At 44.0% G+C, this 24,565-nt stretch overlaps 1 long non-coding RNA gene across 3 annotated transcripts in view; it reads left to right on the plus strand.

Annotated features, from left to right (window-relative positions):
* Positions 1–10,335: 10,335 nt before the first annotated feature.
* Positions 10,336–24,565, plus strand: part of LOC116083119 — a 26,300-nt gene continuing 12,070 nt past the window's right edge. The window contains exon 1 of one of the 3 annotated variants that reach the window (XR_004115591.1): positions 10,336–10,492. This is a non-coding gene — a long non-coding RNA (uncharacterized LOC116083119). Of the gene's footprint in view, positions 10,493–15,834; positions 16,743–20,882; positions 22,633–24,565 lie in introns of those variants that run through there. The other 2 variants (XR_004115590.1, XR_004115592.1) reach the window with 2 other exon arrangements.

Genomic DNA, 24,565 nt, shown 5'->3' on the forward strand with positions numbered 1-24,565 from the left:
AAAAAAAAAAAAAAAAGAGGGCAGGGGAGAAAATGTTATACATGTATACAATTTATCTTGACCGTATCCACACCTAACTTCGCGATACCTGAACACATCTCTTTTCTTTACTTTTTTAACAATCCACTAAATCCAGTCAGTGATGCCTATATGCTTGTGAGTCATCCACTGGGGCACCGACCACCTACCAGTGGTGCCCCACCCCCCAAAAAGAAAGTGACTCTCACTCTCCTGGTCACCAGCCATCAACTGCCAATAGCTCTTCGTTTAGTTGTGGGGCCTCAGGAGACACTCTCTTCTGTCCTGTGATTTTAACTGTCTTGTTTTTGTGCCAGCATTGAGCAGCACAAGTAAGCACAGCTCATGTGAGTTTACGGCCTGTCCAAAGTGGCAAAAGAGCATTTCACAGCACTCTTTCTTCCCCTCCAGTTCTTTCTAACACCGTCTATTTTCCTCCTCCACTATGTTCACTGGGTCTAAGGAGGTGAGGCTTATGTAGGTGCCCCATGCATGACAGAGAGCTTACGGTTGCTGATTTTCACAAGTTTGAACTGTTAAGAGTATCTGTACTATAGCCTCAGCCCTGTGGAATGAGAGGTTTCTCTATGATTGGAAGCAGCACAAGTCTACAGATACAAATGCCACATGTACTCTTTTCTGTACCAGCAATAGCTTCAGATCTCTTGTATGTTCAACCTAGAGTGTGGAACTCAGGAAACTAGGAAGAAACCATTTCAAGAATTCAAGAAAGGAAGGGGAAGTATACAGGAAAAAGTAGAGAGGGAGAATATCAGAGTCTAAAAGGTGATGTAGTGGTAGGAACGGGAAAACAAAGAGACAAGGATTGGTTTAACCAAAATGAAGTGTGTATGGAGAAGCTACATGTGAACCATGACCATGTGGTGAAAGGAAGGAAGGAAGGAAGGAAGGAAGGAAGGAAGGAAGGAAGGAGGAGAGGAAGGAAGGAAGGAAGGAAGAGAAAAGTAGACAGGAAGGAAGAAAGGAAAGAAGGAGGAAGGAAGAGGAGGAGACAGTAGAACACATGATATGAAAGAATGAGGTGGGGATGCTAGGAACTAAAGGTTTACACAGAGATGAGCTTAGTGAGGTGTGGGAAAGCAGAGGTGGGGATTTATTAACTGTAAGTAAAAATGTATAAAGCCTTATGAAACTGCACTAGTTTACAAGCTAATTTTGCTTTTGTTCTTAATAGTCTGACCATCCTTTATTGTTTGTTTTTGTTTGCAATGATTTCTACATAGCTCTAACTGTCCTGGAACTGACTTTATAGACCAGGCTGGCCTCAAACTGGTTGAGACCCACCTGCTTCTTTCTCCCATAGCTGAGATTAAAGGCATGAGCTACAGTGCCTGGCTTACATTTGACCATCTTAAGTAGTGGCTCTGGTGTATTTTCACATAGGAATAGGTGTTTCTACACTACAGTAGAATATAAAATAGTAAACAATTATATGCTCCTGTTTATAATTATGTTACCTTTTCTTTGTGTGTGCAGTATAATTGTCTGACATTTTGTATTATGTCTTATTAGATCATGTTTTGTTTGGTTTAAAAATGATTGCAGAGTGATTGGAGAGATGCCTCAGCAATAAGCACTCCTTTACAAGTCATAGAGGAAAGTGACTACTGGCAATTCCTCCCTTTCACCAGTAATAGAATCCTCACTGGTACAAGGAGAACTAAGACTAGGTCCTTTATGGACCAGTGGATTGAGACATGTTATTCATTTGTCAGTTACGTGTCTTGCAACCCATTCTACTTGAAGTCAACCAGAAGTATTGGGCATTTGCTAGGAATTGCTATCAGGATTAGCAGCTCTGGGAAAGAGAATGAAAGTTAGATGAGCAGGAACTAAGAAGTTACAACTTCTACGAAGGTCTGAAATGTGCATCCCTTCAGCTGGAGAGCAAGGATTGGACAATTATATTGTTCCATTCATCTGTAATTTAATGCAAACTGTTGGTGCAGGGCTAAGAACCTGTGCAAAGTAGTCTTTGCACCAAAGGGAGGCTCCGATGAAGAACTTACCATTATGGCTAGTTAAAACATTTTCACAGAGGAAGGAATACCAGGGTTGCAAAATAACACCCGCCACTTTTCATCTGCTTCTTCGTGTGGGTTCCAGTGGCAGCCCTATACTCTTATCCCTGAAACTGAGACGAGTTTCTTTCCTGAATGAGGAAAATGTGTTCCTAAACTCCCTTCATTCTCTGTGTTTTACTGTTCTAGCTAACAACTATGGTGGCATAATCTAGATCACTCTGAGAGCTGAGAGTTCTTATTTCCCTCTCCAGATGCTAAAACGTTTCCACTAATTTTAAAATTGAGCAAATGGGTACCAATGTGTGTCTGCTCTTGTAAAGGACCTATGTTCACATACACACACACACATACACACACACATGTACACACACTCACAAGTGGATGTCATTGTAAACACATCACAGTAGTAATTTTAGAATGTTGATTTTGAATAATACGTTATCTACTTTAACTTGATGAAAACTTAATAGTAAATCTGCTGTTACTGTGAAAAAAATTAAAAATTAAAAAAAAAAAAGTTTCAAGGAAGACTTTCATTGTGATGTCATATATACATTGTTCTGAATGTCTGATAGCCAGGGGAAGTAGTTTTCAAGTTGACACATTGTTGTCAATTGAAAATATTTCTTACTGGGAAGTGGTGGCACAGTACTTTGATTTCAGCACTCAGGACACATAAACAGGCAGATCTCTGAGAGATCGAGACCAGCCTGGTCTACAGAGTGAGTTCCAGTACAGCCGGGACTACACAAAGAAACCCTGTCTAGAAAAAAAAAGAAAATGGAAAAAGAACAAATATATAGTGGTTTCGTTTTGTTTTTCAAAAATACCATTATGTGAGAAAAAATAGACAAATGAAGTTCATTTCCCTATGTCTCAGGAATAAATAGAACTTGAGGACAAAATGAGTGAGAAAAACAGAAGGGAACAGGAAGTAAATGACAAAAGAGGAGCATGGGAAAGAGAAGAAAAAGAAAGACATAGAGAAAGAATCCAAATATATTGTTGGAAATGACTTTATTCAAATAAGCTCATAGCTGTCCAGATGAATGCTTTGCATATTTCAACACATTTATTTAAAATTTAAATTTTTACTTTATTATCATTTTATGATGTATAACTGGAGGATAGATTTTTCTTTTAAATGTTATGTCTTTTGTCTTAAATTTAAAAACCTCTCTTTATAAAGCCTAACCAGATTCATTTTCAAAATAAAATCTTATTATACTAATTTTAAAGACACATCTCACTCTTAGCTCAGCCGGGATTAGAATTTACCCATCCAACTTAGACTATCCTTTGACTTCAGGCTGTCTTATTTAGTCTCTGCAGCCTCCTGACTGTGGGTTGTAAGTATACACCAAGATCCCAAGAAGCTGCTGCTGCTGCTGCTGCTGCTCCTCCTCCTCCTCCTTCTCCTTCCTTGCCTTCCTCTTCCTCCTCCTCTTCTGTAAGTATGTGTTGGCATACTCACAGAAAAAAAAATCCCCTTATAATCTTTAGTCTTGGTATTTAATTTCACTCTTTTTTTATTGGATATTTTATTTATTTACATTTCAAATGTTATCTCCTTTCCCAGCTTTCCCCCTAACTACTATCCCATTCCCCCTCCCCTGCTTCTGTGAGGGTGCTTCCCCACCCACACACTCTAGCCTCCCTGCCCTGGCATTCCCCTACAGTGGGGCATTGAGCCTTTACAGGATCAAGGGCCTCTTCTCCCATTGATCTCGACAGGGCCATCCTCTACTAGGCTGGGGCCATGGGTCGCTCCATGTGTACTCTTTGGTTGGTGGTTTAGTCCCAGGGAGCTGGGGTGGGGGTCTGATTTGTTAATATTGTTGTTCTTTCTAAGGGGTTGCAAACACCTTCAGCTCCTTCAGTCCTTTCTCTGACTCCTCCATTGGAGACCTCATGTTCAATCAATCCAATGGATGGCTGCAAGCATCTACCTGCATATTTGTCAGGCTCTGGCAAAGCCTCTCAGGAGGCAGCTATATCAGGCTCCTGTCAGCAAGCACTTCTTGGCATCCCACAATAGTGTCTGGGTTTGGTGTCTGGGATGGATTCCCAGATAGGGCAGACTCTAGATGGCCTTTCCTTCAGTCTCTACCCTACTCTTTGTCCCTTTATTTCCTTTAGATAGAAGCAATTCTGGGTTAACAATTTGGAAACGAGTAGGTGGCCCCATCCCCAACCGGGGGCCTTGCTTAACCTCAGGATATGGTCTCTATAGGTTCTCCCTCCCCTTTATTGGGCATTTCAGCTAATGTCATCCCCAATGGGTCCTGGGAGCCCCTTGCTTTCCTGGCATCTGGGACTTGCTGGTGGCTACCTCTAAGTTCCCCATCCCCCATTGCTACACACCTCTGTTCAAATTCCTGACCCTCTGTCTATCATCCCTGTCTGTCTGCCTCCTGTAATACCTAATCCTGCCCCTATTTTTCCCTCTCCCCCTTCTCTCTTCCTCCCAAGTCGCTGCCACCCTCTATCTCCCATGAATATTTTGTTCCCCCTTCTGAGAAGGACTGAAGCATCCACATTTTGGTCTTCCTTCTTTTTGAGCTTCATATGGTCTGTGGATTGTATCTTGGTATTCCAAGCTTTTGAGCTAATATCTACTTTTCAGTGGGTGCATACCCTGTGTGTTCTTTTGTGATTGGGTTACCTAACTCAGTGTGATATTTTCTAGTTCCATCCACTTGCCTGCAAATTTCATGAATTCATTGTTTTTTAATAGCTGAGTAGTACTCCATTGTGTAAATGTACCACATTTTCTGTATCTGTTCCTCTGTTGAAGGACATCTGGGTTCTTTCCAGCTTCTGGCTATTATAAATAAGGCTGCTATGAACATAGTGGAGCATGTGTCCTTATTACGTGTTGGAGCACCTTCTGGGTATATGCCCAGAAGTGGTATAGCTGGGTCCTCGGGTAGTACTATCTTCAATTTTCTGAGAAAATTCCAGAACGATTTCCAACGTAGTTATACCAGCTTGCAATCCCACTAGCAATGGATGAGTGGTCCTCTTTCTCCATAACCTTTCCAGCATCTTCTGTCACCTTAGCCATTCTGACTGGTTTGAGGTGGAATCTGAGGGTCATTTTGATTTGCATTTCTCTGATGACTAAGGATGTTGAACATTTCTTTAGGTGCTTCTTGGCCATTTGGTATTCCTCAGTTGAGAATTCTCTGTTTAGCTCTGTACCCCCATTTTTTTTGTTTTGTTTTTTTCGAGACATGGTTTCTCTGTGTAGCTCTGGCTGCCCTGGAACTCACTCTGTAGACCAGGCTGGCCTCGAACTCAGAAATCCGCCTGCCTCTGCCTCCCAAGTGCTGGGATTAAAGGCGTGCGCCACCACCACCCCGCTGTACCCCCATTTTTAGTAGGGTTATTTGTTTCTCTGGAGTCTACCTTCTTGAGTTCTTCGTATATATTGGATATTAGCCCTCTATTGGATGTAGGGTTGGGAAAGATCTTTTCCTAATCTATTGGTTGCTGTTTTGTCCTATTGGCAGTGTCCTTAAGACCATTCTACTGTTTTCCTAAATCCTAAAGTCTGATTTTAAACAAACAAACAAACAAATAGAAAAAAAACAAAAAACAATAAGCATAGCAAAGAAATGGTTTGGGTATCTTTGCTTTGGGAAGCTAGGTGGAGTCTCACTGTGTAGCTCTGTGTGACATGGGACTCCCTATGTAGACAAGGCTGAATTAGAATTCCATGTGATTCTGCATCTTGAGTGCTGGGATTAAAAGTGTGTGTCACCACACCCTTCTTGGATTTCTCCTAAAGGCACGAAGGCATGAATAACCAGACTTTATTAACAGTACCTCAGGGAATCACTTGGCCCCTGTCTCGACCTCTGACTTCCACACAAATACAAATCTGTACCAAGATTCCCAAGCTGGTAGTTAGCTCCCTCCAGTCTACTCATAGTGTCTGACCTAGCTTATTAACTGAAACTTTCTTTTTAAAAAGGCAACTATGAGTCTCAGAGTTTACAAGTATCTGTCCTCACCTGAGTGTTCACTTAAGGTTGCTATAGATGTGTTTGCTGACTAGCTCTCTACTTGTAAAAAATTCCATGCTCTGTGCCTCAGGTTTAAAGTTGCCAAGAATGTAAGAGATCAAGAGTTCAAGACCAGCTGCTACATAAAGAAATGAGACAGCCTGGACTACCTGGCAGAAAAGGAGAGGCTCTTAAGTTAGTGTGAAACTTGGTGAGAAAAACAAAGCATTGAGCTCAATGACTAGCTCTTAAAAAAAATTATTTTTTAAAAATGGCAAAATAGATTGCTTAATTTATAAGCCAGATACCTTTCTGATTTCTTTAAATTAAATGAAATAAAACTTAAAGTCAAAGCAGTTTTTCCTAACAGCAGGAGTATACGGGCAGGTAAATTCTGTCTTACGCATGGTTTGTGCTTCTTTAAAATTAATCCCTAAATGAAAAAAAAAAATTACAGTGTGCTTTGGAGATTGGTGGGGGGAATATATTCGGGGGAAATCACTTAGAGTAGAGGACCAGCAGGACATTGTCACTCTTTTAGCTCACAAGAGTGGTGTACTGTGGTCTCAGGTCCTGGATTTTGCTGAACACCTTCTCAGGGCCCTTGGTGGAGAAGAGCAAAACCCTAGGCATCCTGGCTGGCTGGTGAGTCTTTCTAGAGTCCTAGCCCAAAGCTCAGAATCCGAAATACGTCTTGGAACCTCATTGTGGAACAGCTCTCCATGTTTTCCTCAGAGCAACCCAGAGATGGGCTAGCATTTCCGAGAAGGAATGCAGCCTTCCTCTCCCTCCCATCCCTCCTGGTCCCTTCTCTCCCCACCCTCTTCCAGACCCCTTTCTCTACCCCACCCCCACCCCCAAGCCCCCAGTCCCAACCTCCCAGCAACCCCCTGCATCCCTCCCCACTTCATTCTGCTTACTAAAGTCCTGTTCTCAAAGATTATGTGAAGCACTTGACATCCTCTCTCTCTCTATCAAAATCTTGGGAATCTAAGCCAACTGCAGCTTAGATTTAACACCAAGTTGCACTTAGGAAGCAAGCAAAGAAACTATTGTGCTCAGACCTCCATCTCAGTTTAAGGTGGAAGAAGAGTAAAGGGTAAAACTGACTGCAAGCTTTACTTTCTGAGCCTGGAGTGGAGGACCGCCCCCCTACCCTGATGCTTAAATGTTGCAGTTTGAGACACTTGGGGTATGTCTGAGTAGGGGTGTGAGTACAAGTCCTGAGAAAAACAGAGCACAAGACTTTTCAGCATATATATACTAAATATATATATATATATATATATATATATATATATATATATACTACAGATATATACATATATATATATATATATATATATATCCCAAATGTGTTATTCTAAATCTCCCCACACATGAAATCTGTAACTCAAGTCCTCCCTAAAAAAAAAAGAAGAAGAAAGGAAGAAAAAAACCCAATAGCTGAGAGCCAGAATAAGACAGTGCCACCCTTCGAAGTACCTGCTGGAATTAGCCTCACCCTTACCTGGCCCCAGACTCACCAAGGTCTGTCTGGTGGTCTTGTGACTGCCCCAGGTCTTACTATCCTGGACTTCAGGTTTTTTTGTTTTTTGTTTTTTTCTAATTTTCCAAGGAACATATTTGGGAATTATTGGTTTCTGTTCACAGATGAAGGACCTCAGGATAATAGGTAGGACGGAGAGTTGCCCCTGTTTTGAGTTTGGGGGAGTTAAATATACAAGCTTTTTTGCATCTTTCTAGGCTGGGGATGTTCTGAGCACAGCCATTTGAGAAGGCAGCTCCTACGTGTGCCAAATCTACCTAAATCTGTGGCGTTCCTAAGTGTTGCAAATTGAGAGGTAAACTCTATGACCTTTACTCTGGCACAGGCCACCAGCGCCATGAACTCTCATAGCCGACTGCTTGGGCCATTGTTGGTCAGAACCACAGAAGGCTGTAAGTGCAGTCAGCCCTTGTGGTGTGTTCTGGTCTGAGAGGAGGGTTCTTTGGGGTCTGTTGAATCAGGTTTGACCTTGCTCAGTTCTATCTTATACAGAAAAGAGCATTCACTGAGCCTCGGGTAGAGGGGGTAGAAAGAGCAGCCTGACAGTCATGATAAATGGCAAAACCCTAAAGTCTTGAGAGCCCAACCCCGTGGACTCCATTTTATAGGCTATTAAGGAGGGAGTGGGCATAGTTGATTCTCTATCTCTAGTCCCCTGGACTTAGGTGTGCTGTTGCCAATCCAGAGAGACCCACCATATGTGCCCCTAAATGGTGCTAAGGGCAACTCAGTCCCTTCTCTCCTCTGGGCACAGAGGCTAAAACAGAATGCAGGAACTCCTGACAATCTATTTCTGCCTCGTGTTTTTTGTTATCATCGTTGTTTGATTCTGGAGTCTGTAGGTTTGTCTAACTCTAGTGCTACATAGTATTTCTGGGTACCGCTGGCACTATCACAGACATAAAAGTAAGTGTGTGTGTTTTGAAATTGAGTTGTTTATTGGTTAATTTACTGATAGTTTTTTTTTTAACAATTCAATTTAATCTGTTAACACTATGTTTTGTTGTGACATAGATTTAACGGTGGGACTTTCACGCGATGTTTCGCTTCAACAGCTTTCAATCTGTCTTCTTTGGTCCGCAAAGAAATACAGCTCTTTAAAATATTCTGTGTCTGTAGGCTCATCTTTATCCTGCCGTTCTCAGTTTTGTCCTCACTAAGATGTGACACTAGGGTAGGCTATGCTCTAGACTTTCGCTGCAGCTCCCATCCATCGGCGAGTGGGAGCGCCTAATCTCCCAAATTCAGCCCTTCCCCCACTCTTTTTCTTAGAGGTGTTCTGAACAGCAACAACCTAGCCGGGAGACCTTCCCGCTCCTTCGGCCTATGCAACTCAGTCAAAGCAAAGAGAAGTTCCGAGAAAAAGCAATGCTGTCCAGCCTCAGCTGCCTGCCGGTTATTCCTTCCTTCTCCAGCGACCAAACTTTGTACTCTCCACCAAAGATGTCCCCACTCAAGGATGTTCCCAGGCAGGACTGCAAACAATATTCTGGCAGTAAATTTGAACGCAACAAGACGACTGTGCTCCAGACCCTCTTAGTCAGTGAACATGTATCACCCCCGTCTCGGAAGAGGAAACCCCTCACACCATGGTGTCCTTGTCCTATTGATCATAGACTTGGCTACCCACAGGACCTTCCCAGGCTCCTAGTGCCTTGGAATTCATACTTCAGCTTTGGCATTACGAAGGATGCCCAAGGAAGGAAAACTGGAGCATTCTCAAAAGCTCCACAAGTGGGGAGGGGGCTCAAACGCAGGACATGAGAGAGGTAGGAAATTCAGTCTGGCTAGGGACCTTTGAGATCTGAGATGGGATGCAGGCTGCAAGCCACCTCCAGAGTTCAGATGTAGTCTGAAGAATGGGAAAGCCAAAATGAAAAGTTCATTTGGTTTTTCTTCTTTTGGGTTTGTTTTGGTTTTGGCTTTTACAAGAATTCAGCCTCGATTATCAAGGTTTATGGTTTGCTTTTAACTTGTGTGGTTCCAGGACAATCTTTTTCAAAATAACCAAGGACACTAATTAACTAACTGATGAAACGTGGGTGGAGGGAGGGGCCATTGTCTAAATTATGTTTAAGCCAAGAGGCTGTTTTGCGCTTCAATTGCTCCCATCTTGTCCAGCCTTGCTTGACCGGGGAATACGGAAGTTATAAAAAAAATGCTTCTTTTGCTTTCCTCTTATAAATCCAGTTAGGCTTTCTGGAACATTTTCTGAAAGCCCGAACAGGTGTGGTGAACTCTATTCATGGGCTGACCACTTTGTCTCACAGAAGCTTTAAGAACTGTTTTCCTCTATGTTCAGAAAGCAAAGTTTTTTACGCTGACTTTCCAAACCCTTTCTGCATACATTGTGTTGTTTGCCTTAAAGAATGGTGAAGGCCTGTGTGTGTGTGTGTGTGTGTGTGTGTGTGTTGTGTGTGTGTGTATGTGTGTTATTCACTTGTTTTAAATGCTTCAGAAGGGGAAAAGCCCTTGTCTTAAATCTCTTACTGATTTCTCTTTGCCCCCTTAACTCGTGCGTTTGTGTGGCCTGCTGATGTTAGATTGTGAGAAATTCGAATCAGCAGCTCGCTCTTCTCTTCCATCCAGGCTGGCGCGCTGACTCACTCGCGCTGCATATCCTCTCTTGTCCACTAGAGGTCACTGGCCCCTCGCGGCTCGCCTCTCGACCTGCTGCCTCCAGCTCCTAGAGCTCAAATTAGCTTCGCGTTAATTAACACCCGAGTCCATCAAGGCGGGTTCCTCCGTACAGTACTTGCAGCAGGGCTTATATAGACAACTCACACACCCAGCCAAAGCAAACCTCCCCAAACCCAACACTTCCAGCATGTCCAAACTGGGAAACAGGCGCCAGAGTAACACGGGGCAAGGTATAGTGTCATCATGCTTTAACTTTTATTGGGTGGGGCTTGCAAAATTGCTGTGAAGACAGCGTTCTTAGAGAACGCAGGTTCTGCGGGGCCGGCTTACTTCTTAGTTCTCCCAGGCTGGGCAGCGTGCTCTCTAGCCTCGCCAGCAACCCAGTCCTTAGAGACAATTTCACCAGCGCCTGTCGCTATACAAGAAGGTCGCTGGTCTACACTGTTCTAGGCGCACACGAATGTACAGGCAGATTATTTATTAAAGGGCATAGAGTACAGGGACATTCCCAGAGGTCTTTGAAATTACTAAAAGAAAGGGGTATATGCGACAGCGTTTCTCGTGTTTTTGATACAGAACAGGAAAGAAGCGGGTAAATGATGAGGGATGCACAACGCGAATCGACCCTGGTTTCGGTGTGTGCATGAGATGGCCTGAGTTGTCCTGGCAAGTTCTCTGATTCTTACTGCATGCTCATTTTTACTTTTTGAGATCCTCAGAAAATCTGGGATCTAGCTTTAATTTTATATTATTTTCAACCGAAGTCCCCATAAGAGTTCCTCCTATGAACTGGGGAGACTGAGCCTTGGCTCCAGGCCTCAACGAAATTCTTAAGAATTGTGTAAAACGAAGCCTGAGTGTATTCCAGCATAACTGTCCAACTTGGTGGTAAACCGTAAATCGCCATAATAAGCTCCTTTGATGTGGTGGGTCATTGGCAAGTATTCTTAATTTCTTTCGGGGGGATATTGGAAATTTTAATTCTGATCTAAAGATTTGCCTCACTTGAGATCTTTTGCGGTGAAGGTTAGAAGAAGGCACAGGGAGGCGTACTGTGAACTTCCCAGTAGTTTGGGAACTGAACTTTCGTTCTCTGATCCCCCAAAGACCTGGGCATACGACTTGTGAGAGAATGGACTCGCCAGTGGTCACCAAACTGCCTTTCCCACAAACTGTTCAGGCACGGGGAAAAAAACGATGCGGATTTGCGGTCGGAATAAGGCTTCTCTTTGACTGGTTAATAATGGCAGATACTTAATGAAGCATCGTCCGCCTTCAGGGGAAAGGGGAACCCCAGTCGGGCTACTAACTACATCTATGTGCTAAGCCGTGAGCACCAACAAAGTGCACATCGATAGCATGGAAGCGGGGTGGGAGGTGGGGGGTAAAAGAAGGCAGATTAGGGGACGCGGGAGAAGTCCCCTGCAGCAGATGAAAAGTAGTTCGCTGAAGCTGGAACACCGAAGCACTTCGGACACCGCCTGAGTGAATTCCGAGGTTTTGAAACATCATTTTGTGTTTCATAACCCTAAGCTGGGGAGTGGGAGAATCCTTGAAACACTCCCCCCGCCAGGATCCAGCCTTTTAAATCATAAAAGAGGTATATAACTATATATACCCCCAACTTGGTTCAGCCACGGCTGGCTTTTGGCAAGGTTGTGGCGAAGACCGGGTCCCAGCAGAGGCGTTGCAACCCGACCCCGCTCCAGTGCTGGCACAGGTGTCAGCCTGAGCTGGAATTATGTAATGGATTTGGTGACCTGGGCTCCTACCAAAAGGAATTAGGGAGGAGGGCGAGGCGTTCTCTTTTCTTTTCCTTTTGACTACATCTGGTGTCAGGTGTACCGGATTTGTGGCAGCAGGTGTGATTTGAAGGAAAAGAACAAGCGAAATGGCGGCCAAGCTCAAAGTACTCTGGAAAGCTGCCAGAGAGCCTGGCATCTCCCTCCTCAGAGGCTCACCTGAGGACCTTACAGGTGCCCTGGATTCCAAGGAGGATAAGCAAATGTGGGGGAGGGGGACTGCCCTTCTTGTCAGAAGCTGTGGGGATTCTATCCTGATGCATGTGTTAGTTTACTGATCCCCTCCCCTCCTGAGCATGAATGTGAGCTTAGATACAAAATTAAATTATACATACACACACATATATGTGGTATATATGGCTAGCATACAAAGTGACAAGGAGCCCCTCCTTTAAGAGTAATAATAACTTTGATAATCTGTGCAGAGGCAAGTCTCTAAATTTAAATGCCAAGAGTCCAGTCAGGACCTTTTCTAAGAGGTAAGACGACAGGAGCAATCCCTGATTGGAATTCATTTCACCAATTTTGGTAGCTGTAGAAGAGAATTTCAAACAGGGCCAAGCTGCCTTTCATTAGGCAGGAAGGTAAGAGACTTGAGGAATAATGACCTCACTCAACAATCGTCAGTGTCCTTGCTGACACCACTTTTCTGCCATTCTGAAACTTGACGCCCACAGATATCCGAAGCCTTAAATAACCGAAGGAATTATTTGAGCCTTAAAAAGTCACATGCTGAATTTGGGGAGTGGCCTTAATTTTTGATGATAAAACAGAATAGCTTTTAGCTGGTGAATATGAAGCATAAATTTGAACTTCTCCATTGATTTCTGAAAGAAATATTCATTCAAGGTGACCAAAAAGGCAGGCTAAAAAAATGAAAATTAAGAGAATTGTAGTAGAAGCTCCACACGGTGACCATAGGGCACACAGGGTACAGGGCTGGGTATGCAGTGGTAGTCCACAGAAGGGCTGTGAATCCTGGCTCCTTAATTCAGATTGGTGAATTTAGACAAAATCTTACAGGCTAGGAAGACTTGGGTCCATCATACAAACGAAGTTCCATCTCTGTAAGACTATTGCCCACTTACAGGTTGCTGCTAGTAAACTGGCAATCTCTCTCTCTATTGATATTTATATGACCCCAGAATGCCCTTGAGCTCTGTGTTAATTACTGTAAGAACTATCAGCAGTGACTACCAGTAAATTTTTTTTACAAGTCTCTGAGAGACAGGCAGAAAAAATGCTTCTTGTGGTGGTAAAGGTTCAACCCAAACCATTACTATATCATAGTCAGTGTTGCTTGATAGTAAATGTTCTGGCCTTCCTGGCTGTTGCAAAAGCCATTGTTTTTGTTTGTTTGTTTGTTTGTTTTACAGAAGAGATCAGTGAAAACAATCAGACAGCAAGCACTCCACAGCCACCCCTATCTGGGGGACATGTATAGCTGTCTGTGTAAATCTCAGTCTTAGGTCTCTGAGACCAGCTGAATATCAGGTAGCAACAGTGGAAAACAGTCTGACGTAAAACTGTCCCCTCAGTGACAGGATTTGGAGAGAGAAACCCTTTTCCTCTTCCTCTTCCTCTTCCTCCCAGATTCAGGTCACATTTCCAAGTCTCTCATGGAAGCCACACTCCCAGTGCCAGCCAAATACTGCCAGACACACCTTGGGGCTTTCCTGACTTCCTCACAAAAAGTTCCACAGCTTGCCAACAGGCAGGCTGAGTGTCTCTGGGATGTCAGCAGCTATCTCCTGTCTACTTTAAGATGTCTGGCCCATTTTGTGAGTGTGTATGAATAAGCAAATCTGACAAAGTATACAAGTTAAAAGGAAAAACTGGAGTGCAATTTATGAAGTTGTCTACCTTAGATATAAAGAGAAGTTTTGCAAAGAGAAGTGTAAACCCAGCCACAGCTGTCTTTGGGCTTTCTCTATGTCTTAAACATCTGTAATCTAAACCTGTGATTGTCACACCCTTCTGCTTCCTCTGGCAGTGTCTCATAATTTCAAACAAAGACAGCCAAACATCTACAATTAGTATTCAACAAGCAAAGGTGGTTAATTATTGTTCGACTGTTAAATGATGACACATAATAAAGGCTCTATCTCTGGCCTGTCATTGTACTATAGTCTGAATGTTGTCCTTATACAAACACTCACTTCACAATGTTTGGGAGATGCCCTGGAATGGAGAACTTTTATCCTTAGACACCAGATCCATGTAAGTGCAGCTTTGTGAGTCTGGGAGGGCACCACTGTGGCCAGGATGTTTGCTCTTGGCAGTGTGATGCACAGGCACAGGCTGGGCTCTGCCTCTGTGCTCTTCATTTGTTTTCCTGTTGCTGCTCTCCAAAAGAATTGTGAAAATCTCGGTTAGTGTGGTGAAATATGACCTTCACTGTATGTAGTTCATAGCCAGCTTGTTCTGCTCAAGGGAAATATTTTTATTTGCCTTCAACTAACATAATGTTTCAAAGAACATCTTCGTTTTCCATTTTACTTTAAGCCCATGGTAGGTATAAATTAGCAACATCTTATCATTGTTATCCTGAAATAAAATTTGGAGGTAAATGAATCCTTACACTAGATGCTGAACAAAGTAATGTCCAGGAAATTCTTCCTGCCCTAGGATAGGTGCATAAAGTGCAGCAGTAGTAGTCTCTCAACTAAGTACGCAAACCCAGTAGTGCTGCGATCCATTTGGTAGTCTCACTGTAATGGCAGAAAGGAGATGGTTACCGCGACACCATTGCTATTATTGAAATTAAACAGCTTTGGGAGAATATAATTGCTAATAAAAGGCTGCTTCTCCACGTCCCTCAAGGATTTCCTCCCCCCTCTGACATTTTATGACTTGCCATTCAGATAAATGTAAGTAGAATTATGTGGAACCTAGGGCCTACTGTACAAGGTCGCATCTAGAGATCAGCAAGGAAATGAAGATCGGGTGGTGGGAGCTCACTGTATTTAGGCATGGTTGTCTGAGAAAACGCACTCGCATGTTTAGATATCGATGTTTTAAAACTTTTTCTCTTTATGAATGCGTCACAATTTTTCAAACCGACCGCGTGCACCCTCCGTGATACCCCCGTGTCTGTGCATTAAAGGCGTCCATGAAATCATTGTATGGGGGTGGTTTAATGCGTTTAACAGAGAACTAATGGGTTGTCTGTGTCGGAAAGCATGGTCCCATTTCTAATCCCATCACGTACTGAAGCGGTTTTGTACGAATCTGTGGCTTCCACCTTTATCCATCCTGGATGTTCCTACTCAGGAAAACCTTCCCAAAGACTCCCAGCTTCGGACGGTTGCCAAAATATCTTGTTTTCTTCCCTACTGATTGCTTTTCATTTTCAGCTTGTTTTCGTCTTACTTAACAATAATAAATGATCTTTTCAGGGTAAAACCTCAGTTTAAATGATCCGGTGAGCTCCTGCCCTGTTTTTTCTTTTTCTTTTCTTTTCTTTCTTTCTTTCTTTCTTTCTTTCTTTTCTTTTTTTTTACTTCGAAATGTGATGTCAAATACTCGATATGTTTAGCTCGCTCGCGTCTCCAAGATGCAGGAGACCAAAGCTACTTTTGCGCTAGATTTTACCTTCTTTCTTGCCTAGAACGTGCCTGCGCGCTTATATACACACAAGCGCTCACTCGTGAGCACAAACACACGTGCACACGAACACACATACACACACACACACACACAGAGAGAGAGAGAGAGAGAGAGAGAGAGAGAGAGAGAGAGAGAGAGAGAGAGAGAGAGAGGAGAGAGAGAGAAGGAGAGAGAGAGAGACTGCAAGAAAGAAAAGAGGAAGGGGCATAGAAGAGGCAAAGATACCCGGTGGAAAGCGGAGAATCGGGCTCGGGCTTAACCCGGGCATTGGGGAAGGGGGGCTGGAAGTGGAACAGGACTCAACCGACCGCCGCTCTGGCCAGGGCGTTGGGCCTCCAGGGTGAGGGGGTAAGGATGCCCTGCGGGCTTCCGCACTTCTCTGACACCAAACAGGATGGCTAGGCTCCTGTGGTGAAGTAGAAGTTCCCGATGGCCTGAAGGCAGTGCATGGCCACCTTGCCGGAGCAAGGAGGCTGGCTGGGGAAGCGGCCTCGTGGGCTGGCTGAACTAGGTGGAAGCCCTCGCAGGGGGTCCTGCGGTGCTAGCTTTTGTACAGCCCCGCCTAGGCCAGTCCGGAGCTGACGCACCAGCTCCCCAGAGACGCTGGGGGCGTCGCACTGCAGCTGGGTGGGGAGCAATTTATTCCTGGCGGTCACATCCCACCCCATCTTCTGTTACTCCACCCTACCCCTCCCATCCCTCCACCTCTTCCTCCTCCTCCTCTTCTAGCAACGCCCGCACTATCTTCTGGTTCTTCTCCTCTTCAACCTCCATTCTCCCCCTCTCCCTTCTTTTCCTCTCTCTTTCCTCCTCCCCCACTCTTTCGTGTTCCTCCCCCTCCTCTGAATAACGAAGCTGTTTTGCCTCCGAAAGTCCAGAGAGAGAAAGAGAGAGAGAGAGAGAGAGAGAGAGAGAGAGAGAGAGAGAGAGAGAGAGAGAGAAGAGAGAAGAGAGAGAGAGAGAGGAGAGAGAGAGGCCTGCGGTGACCGGAAGACAGAAGGGACTCTGGTACATCTGGGAGTGGAAACTTGATGCTTCTGGGCCGTGATTTGCCAAGGCCTCGCCTAAGGTGAGTACTCTGGGGGCCCAAGCAGCTCTCACTTGGAAGGGTCCAGACCCCGCCCAAATCTGAGAGTCCAGCGTTAGTCAAACAGCGGTTAAAACTGGGATGGATTGAAGGTCGGGGAAGGGCTACAGCATAAGGATCCCGGAACAAATGGGTGCCGTTCGCCTTGTAGCTTCTTGTTCAGGCTCCCGCCCAGGGCTGCTTCCCGACCTGCGTAGGGAATCCGCGACGGCTGTGGCTTCTCCCTAGCCGACCTACAGCTTACATACCCACGTTCAAGGGACGCTTTGGCATCAAGAAGTGAGAAAGTATTCTTCTCTCAGTCCTTTAAAAGGGAAAGTTTGGCAAAGTGGGCACTCTTTGGTTCTGCCATCCCCTCGATCCTAACCTAGGATCCCTAGATTGTACAGAATATTGTTATTTTCCTTTCACAAAAAAAATGACTTTAACGAAAATTCGTATGTAGTCAAAAAGATTATTGGATCACCATGACTGATCAGCTGCTGCTGACCTACCAATAAGCGTTTTTTAAATACACACGCACATTCATGCGTGCCCCCCTACACGCAAACACTCTCGGGGGGGGGACGGGGTGGGGGCGTCTATATGTAATGAGTAAGACAGCTCGAAGTAACCAAGAATTAAGAGGGAATCAAAAGGGCTTTTAAGTGTTCTGTATGTATCTTCCATTCGTGTGCAGATTGTGTGTGGGGGGGGCGGGCGCCTGTGTGTTGCGTGTGTTGTCAGCTGGTTCTAGTTTCTAAGCATCAAGTGTTGCCAAAGGCTGGAGCCAGCATCCACCATCCACCTCGGCACCCTAGCGGCAGAACAGGACTCATTTGTTTGGTGCCGAGCGGTGAGGACCTGGAAGAGACTAGAGTGTAGTTAGGTCGGGCCCCCTGCCATCCATTACACCTGCGACAGATGGCTCAAGTGGTAGAATGGTTTTGTTTGCCAGAATCAAGAAGGGGGGGGGGGAGAAAATTCACCCTCTCCCGACTCAAAAGATGTACTGTAAAGAGCCAGAGATACGAAAGAAGCCATCAAAACCAACAATGCTGCGTCTTTCCTTGAGCTATCCTGGGCAGTTGGTGACCTTGATACCTGGTTCCCACAGATAACATGGCAGAATTTTACGAATGTATTTTTGATCAAATGTTTTACACACGCGCGCACACACACACACACACACACACACACACACACATCTCCAAGTAGATGCACACAGGTGTTCTTGGAGTACCTCTCCATGGACCTGATTTTGGAGGCTTTCTCTCTTCCCCAGAGCTTCATTCACTCTGACTGCCAACTTATACAGTAAAGGCTCTCCCTAGACAACCAGCTATGGATTTAAGCAGACTTCAAATGTACCTGTCTCATTTTCACATAGAGTAATGTTTTCTGATCAATATTGCCACCCTCGCATCTGTTCCTTTATGTTATTCAACAAACAGGGAATGGAATTAAGTGCACCTTCCCTGGAGACAGTAGACCATGGGCAGATGTGACAAAGAGCACAGACCCAATCTAGTAGTTCAGACTGTATTCATTTGTTTAATTCTGCACTAAAGAGAGAGCTGTATAAAGGAGATGAAGACACACCAGGACTCTGTCTCCACCCTTCACAGGAGTCACAACGACCACTTACGTCTATGCTTTTATAGCAAACATTTTCATGTTTCTTATCACATAAATTACTACACTGACCTAATTTTCTGTTCTAAATCAAGCAACTTTCCTTTGCCTAGGGTACTATATGCTGACTTGTTGGTGTTGGTTGGCATGCAAATGCAGAAAATTTCCACCATTTTAAAGCACACACGTTCGTTCCACTTTTTTGTATTCTTCACATCAGGGCTTAATAGTTTAGAGCTACACCAAAGGCGATGAAACCAAAATCCATTCTAGCTATGATTTTGGGTCACAAATAAGATGCATTCTAAAGTCCCACACAGAGAAAGGAAAAGAAACACTGCCATTTTCCAAAGTGCTTGCAGACCTAAAGAACCCTGTGAGCTGGGCTTGGTTGCCTAGTGTTTGTCTGCCCAGTGCAGTTCTGCGGCCTTTTTCCTCTCCTCCTCTCTCCTATGAAGACTTCATTTATTTCAAGAAGAAACTTTAATACTCAGCAAGATATAAGGCTCATTGAAAAAGAATGTCATAACAATAGAGCTCTGTTTTATTCAGTATTAGCAATATGAGTTTACTCACATGGCACACAGATTGCTAAGCCTCTATCTTAAGGTTTGAGTGCATATGTTATTGAACATACTCCTATCCACTTTCAAGAAAATTAAAAACAAAAAATGCATTTGTAAAACAAGCATAAAAATGCTTCCTGAACATTTGAGTGATTTTTTTAAATAAAAAAGAACATAGAAAACTATATTTAATCTCTTCTGTTTTTAGGGAAACTAAGAGCTTCCTGTTTTATTTAAAGAAAAATGTAATTAGTAAACTTTTACAATTATTAAAAATGAAGACAATAATTTGGCTCTACCAAAGCTTCTTCCTCACATGTGTGAGATATGTTAGATATGTGTAAGATATGTTAGATATGTGTGAGATATGTTAGATATGTGTGAGATATGTTAGACCTTTGTTCCACTCAGTATGCTACAGCTAAGAGTATTCAATAGGAAGTCTTGACCTTTGATTAACAGGTGTATTTATTGTTTAGAAAACTGGGATTTGTTAATAAGTGACATTTTAAATTGAAACCTCAAAGTCTTCAGGTAGTTCAAATACTCCAGTGTTCTACGAGGAAGGCATCTGCCCTAACATTTGAACAGGTTGTGATCTGAACCACAGTAAGTTGGTTCCTGCCTCCTCAGAACCTGGCCCATGAAAAGAAAACACAGAGAGTGGGAGGGGCTGCGGGATCCCCTCCTTCCTCCACTCAGTGCCCAGCCCACCTGCACCACATCTTTTCATAGGAAATGACCATTTGGTTTATGGGAAAACTCATAAGACAAAGTCTAAAATACACACATTGCACTCAGATATATGTCATATAAAGTGCACATTTTTTAACATATCTACTTTGCTATACATGCTTTGTGGGGTATGTGTGTAGATCTCAAAAACATCACCCTCTCTATAAGTTTACTCCAACTTGAGGAATTAATAATATTATAATTCTTAAAGAAAGAAAAGTTGTCAATTTCTGGATGAAGTGCAGTACAGTAAAGGTGCAGACCTCTGGTGCCAGGCTTTTGTAAAGATGCAGTCTTCCTTTGGCGCTGAAATACGTACGGTGATGAAGAGGACTATAGTATAAACCCAAGTAAATTAGGATTTCGACATTCGCTTGGGTCTCGCTTTGGCTGAGGTCAACAGCATTTGCAGGTCCCTAGGGTTCCAGAAGAAAGGATCTTTGAGTCCCTTCTGCAGCCCCCCCCCCCGAAGGCCATCTTGAAACTGTAGATTTTCTTTCTTTGTTCAGTAATGGCTATAGAAGTCCCGAATGTCTCGAACATAAAGCTCTTGAAGCCCCTCAAGTCCAGAGAATGCAGGTTCTCCCAGGCCAGGGCCTCCTCGACGACCCAAGCAAGGTGCTCAAGGGCCAGTAGGTGTCGCTGTTTCCCTGCTGGCAGGAGCCTGGAGCCCGACGTTGGCCCCTAGCACCACTCAGTTTTCTGGGCTGGGTGATTTCCTAGATTCCTTTGAGCTCTGTGGATGCGGCAGCTCCCTTATTTTGTTTCTAGAACCCCTGCCCTAAATCCTCCTGGCTGCGACCACAGCAATATTGGTCGGCCTATGGAGAGAGAGAGGAGAAAGGAATTTTGGTGGGGCCCAAAGGCCGCCCTGATGGATGGAATAGGCTGAAAGCCCGCTTCACCTGTTCTTTCTTTTCTCCTCACAAGCCTAGGGTGACATCGGGCTAACGGGAGCACCCTGATAAAACCATAAATTAAGGAATTCAGACACGGTTGTACTTCGACTTTGAAAATAAAAATAAACAAGAGGTTCAAAATGTAGCTTCGCGGGAACAGCTCACAAAAAGTGTGTTTCCTTATCTCAAAAGACAAGGAAAGAGGGAGGAAGAGAAGGAGGGAGGGAGAGAGAGAGAGAGACAGAGAGAGGGAGAAGGGGAGGAAAGAGTGAGGGAGAGGGGAGGAAAGAGAAAGAGGGAGAGAGGGAGGGAGAGAGCGAGAGAGAAAGAGAGAGAGAGAGAGAGAGAGAGAGAGAGAGAGAGAGAGAGAGAGAGAGAGAGAGAGAGAACATGCTAGGCCTGGATTTTGAGTTACCTATGGTCTTATCGACACCGCTGTATGCAGAATGTTTGGTGACTGCGTTGGCTTCCCTTTGCTCTGGCCCAAAAAGGAAAATTTAAACTACACTAGACGACCTGCTGTCCACCCCAAAGCATTACTTCCTAAGTATTAATCTTCGTTAGATAGGCTTAGCTCATCTTCGGAATCTGTACGAAAATTCTAGGTATTGAAAATTATGTTCCTTTCTCTGGCGTCCTGTGGCCCCCTGCCTTTGGCTCAATATGCCGCGTAAGCGATTATTAATCAGAGGCGTTCTTTTTGTGTCTTTGGTGGGGGGGGCATTTGGCTTGCAGATTCCATGACACACGTTTACAATGGTTACTTTGTACATGGCTGGAGATTTTAATGAGATTTCTTTGCACGGGGAACTCACTTTTCTGTTAAAAGGTGGCAAGGGGGAAGATGGCAAGAAACACCCTAAATTCACAATCTTGGGCAGTCGCAAGAAGTAGTGTGGACATAGAAGTAGCTTTCCATTTAATTTGACTCTAAAATAATGTCTTCCACCAAGAGGTTGCTATGTGATTTAAAAAAGACTTATACTGCTGTGTTTTTGTGTAAAACACACATTCGTGGAGAGGAAAACTAGAAAATATAAAACTAGCAGACAGGGAAAACAAAATCTCACTTAAGTCCCAGGTATGTTGGAATAATTTTGTTCTGGTGTCACGACTGAGGCCTTGTCATTTCAGGGCCCGCAGCGCAAGAGGCTGCGTATTCACAGAGAGGCTGAATTTTTAGCAAGAGTTCGTAAATATCTTCATTAAATGTCATGCCCTTTGCTATGCTTCATAAAATAGGCTCCTTTCTTTAAAGCCTTATGTCTTTTACACAATTCTATAAAATCATTTCTGATCGAGGCAGCAGATTCGTCTCGGGGGTTGGTGATAGGACAGACACGTTTCTAATTGGAGGTTGTGAAGTTCAATGAGATGGTATTTTTAGCTTGAAATGCTCAGATTCATATATTTTTATATTTTCCCGTCTCATTCTGTCCGTTCTCAGTTTCACTCAACTCTTTCATCTTCTGCTCTTTCTAGCCTCTGTCTTCCTTCCTCCCTCTATAGCGCCTCTCCCACTTTCCCTCGCTTCTTCTGTTTCTCGCTTTTTTTCTCTCTCCCTCTTTCTTTCTTGTATAGTTTATTGTCTGATTCTATCAGTCAAGTAAATATGAAAATAGCAAGGGGGAGGCCCAGCACCTTAATCTGGCCCTCTTCCCTCCGCGCATTGGGGACTTTAGGGAGGTGTCCGTAGCTACCAGGTTAGAGATCAGCGCGGTGGCCCTAGGTACAGAGCACGCTGCTGGTGGAGGAGTTGGGGTCCTCCTAGGGTTGCGAGGCTTATTCAAATACCGCCCGCTGCTGCTGTGATTCGCAGGGACTCGGCCTCCATATGGTAATGCGGGGCGGGGGGTGGGGTGGAGGGAGGCACAGAGGGGAGGAGAGGGGAGGGGAGGATGGGGTTGAGGGCGGGAGGGAGGGGGCTCTGACACCGCGCGCTCTGCTGCTGTGCTGGGACAGAGCACCCGGACCCGCGGCAGCGGCGGCAGCGGCGCTCCCCACCCTCCACCGCAGCACTCCTCCAGCCAGGAAGCCACCAAGCCATGGGCCCTCGGGGTAAGCCACAGTGTGCACACCGCAGCGACGGTGACTCCAATGAGGGAGAGTAGAAACTGAAAAGATTACAGAGAGATCAGAGATAAGAGGTGTACCTCTCTCTGTCCCTTGTCACACAGCGCGCGTGCACATGCATTTGTACAAACATGCATGCTCATACAGCAATACCTTCCACATTCTTTGCTACTTCCATCTAAATACATGCACCGACACTCTATGCCCTGCAACGTGGCCAGTGTGTTTGTCCTGATCCTGCATAAAAGCGGGCAGGTACATGCCAAAGCCCAGGCAAGAATAAACACCCACGCACAATTGAATTGAAGCCAAACTCAGACATTCCGCCTGCTGAATTGATAATTGATTCATTCGGCCAGGTTCCCCCCGCCCCCCCCCCCGCCCCAACCGGAATTCTGTAACCAGTTGAAGAATTCTGCAATTATTCATAAAATGTGCTGAAATTTCACCTCAAGAAACGTAATCTTGCTATATATGGCAAGGTAAGGGTGAACCTGAAGGGTGGATGTGTTTCCATTTTTTAATGTTTTACGCATAGCCATCTGACCACTTTTTATTGGGTGACATATCATATGAGCACTTTCGTGTAGGCTTGGAAAAACTATAGCCAGAGGTAAGGCTGGAAAATGCCATAAGAATTAAGGGTGCTGAAAATGGATGCTAGAGAGTCCAACAGGAAAGATGGCATACAGCTCTAGGTTTGAAATGGGAGGAAATATACGTGAATATGTATGCACAAAAGCCGTTGGGGAGGGCTGAGTCTTGCCTTGAGTATCTGTGCAGGTAAGTCATTCATAAGAAAGCTAATTACCTGTGCATGTACTCGGACTTATTTAATTGAAAAAGCTGCATGTGTGCACATTTTCTGTTCTTTGTGGTTATGCAATTATGGATTGTCTTTTTTACATGATAGCTTTAGGGAATGTTAACATGTAATTTAAATATACATATATTCAATAGTCCTTATGCTTAATAGCTGTATTGCCAAGAAGGAAAAATCATATCCTATAAACAAGATTACTATTGCTTAAAACCCAACTCAAGGCCTGTATATTTTAAGGCACATCGCCTGCTTTAATATAGTTAGCTGTTTTGTCTGTGTGGTTTCAGTTCAAAGTCTGGAATTAAGGATGCTTTGCAATGGAGATGATGTGCTTCCATCTATATAAAGATAAAGTAAAACTCAGTACATTTTAAGTGCTGCAGACATGGTACAACATACAACATGGTTGAAAATGTCTTCCTTGCAGAGGGCTATCCATTGCTGTGTCTACACATTTTAAAATAGATTTTTGTTTTGCAAGAACCGTTAGAAAGCAATAGCTGGTGAATACCACATTTCCTCAGTTAATGAGCACAATTCTTTGGTAATCTTTAGAATCCCTTCACTCACACATACTTTTCTTACATATATTGGCTCCAACCTGTGTTTTTACTTATATGAAGTTAATCAGACAATCAAACTTTGAGCCTCAAAACAGTAGGCATTATAGTCAATGGAGAGGTATGTAAAGAAAGACAAAAAGGAATGTGTTTCTTTTATGATCAAATTAGGATGTTCCCCAGTTGGCAATGGATACATAAACATATGCATATTTGTAATCTTAAGTAAACAGAAGGGAGGCAACTGTGTGATAATCTAGCAGACACTAGCCAAAAAGAAAGCAGAAAAGAAAAAGACAGACAGAACGGACAACAGAGACAGATAGACATAACAAAACAGGAAGAAAAAAGGAGGGGGAGGGGAATCAACAAAACTGTAGAACAAGAAAATTTCAAGGAATTTTTAAAAATGCAAATATATTTTTACATATGCATCAGTATTAAAAATAATACACACTGGACCCAAAGGGGAGTTGGAGCAGGAGGAGGAGGAAAGGTGATGGTATTGGTGGTGGTGGAGGAGGAGAAGGAAGAG

Source organism: Mastomys coucha, unplaced genomic scaffold (genome assembly GCF_008632895.1).
Source record: "Mastomys coucha isolate ucsf_1 unplaced genomic scaffold, UCSF_Mcou_1 pScaffold8, whole genome shotgun sequence".
NCBI classification, from domain to species: Eukaryota; Metazoa; Chordata; class Mammalia; order Rodentia; family Muridae; genus Mastomys; species Mastomys coucha.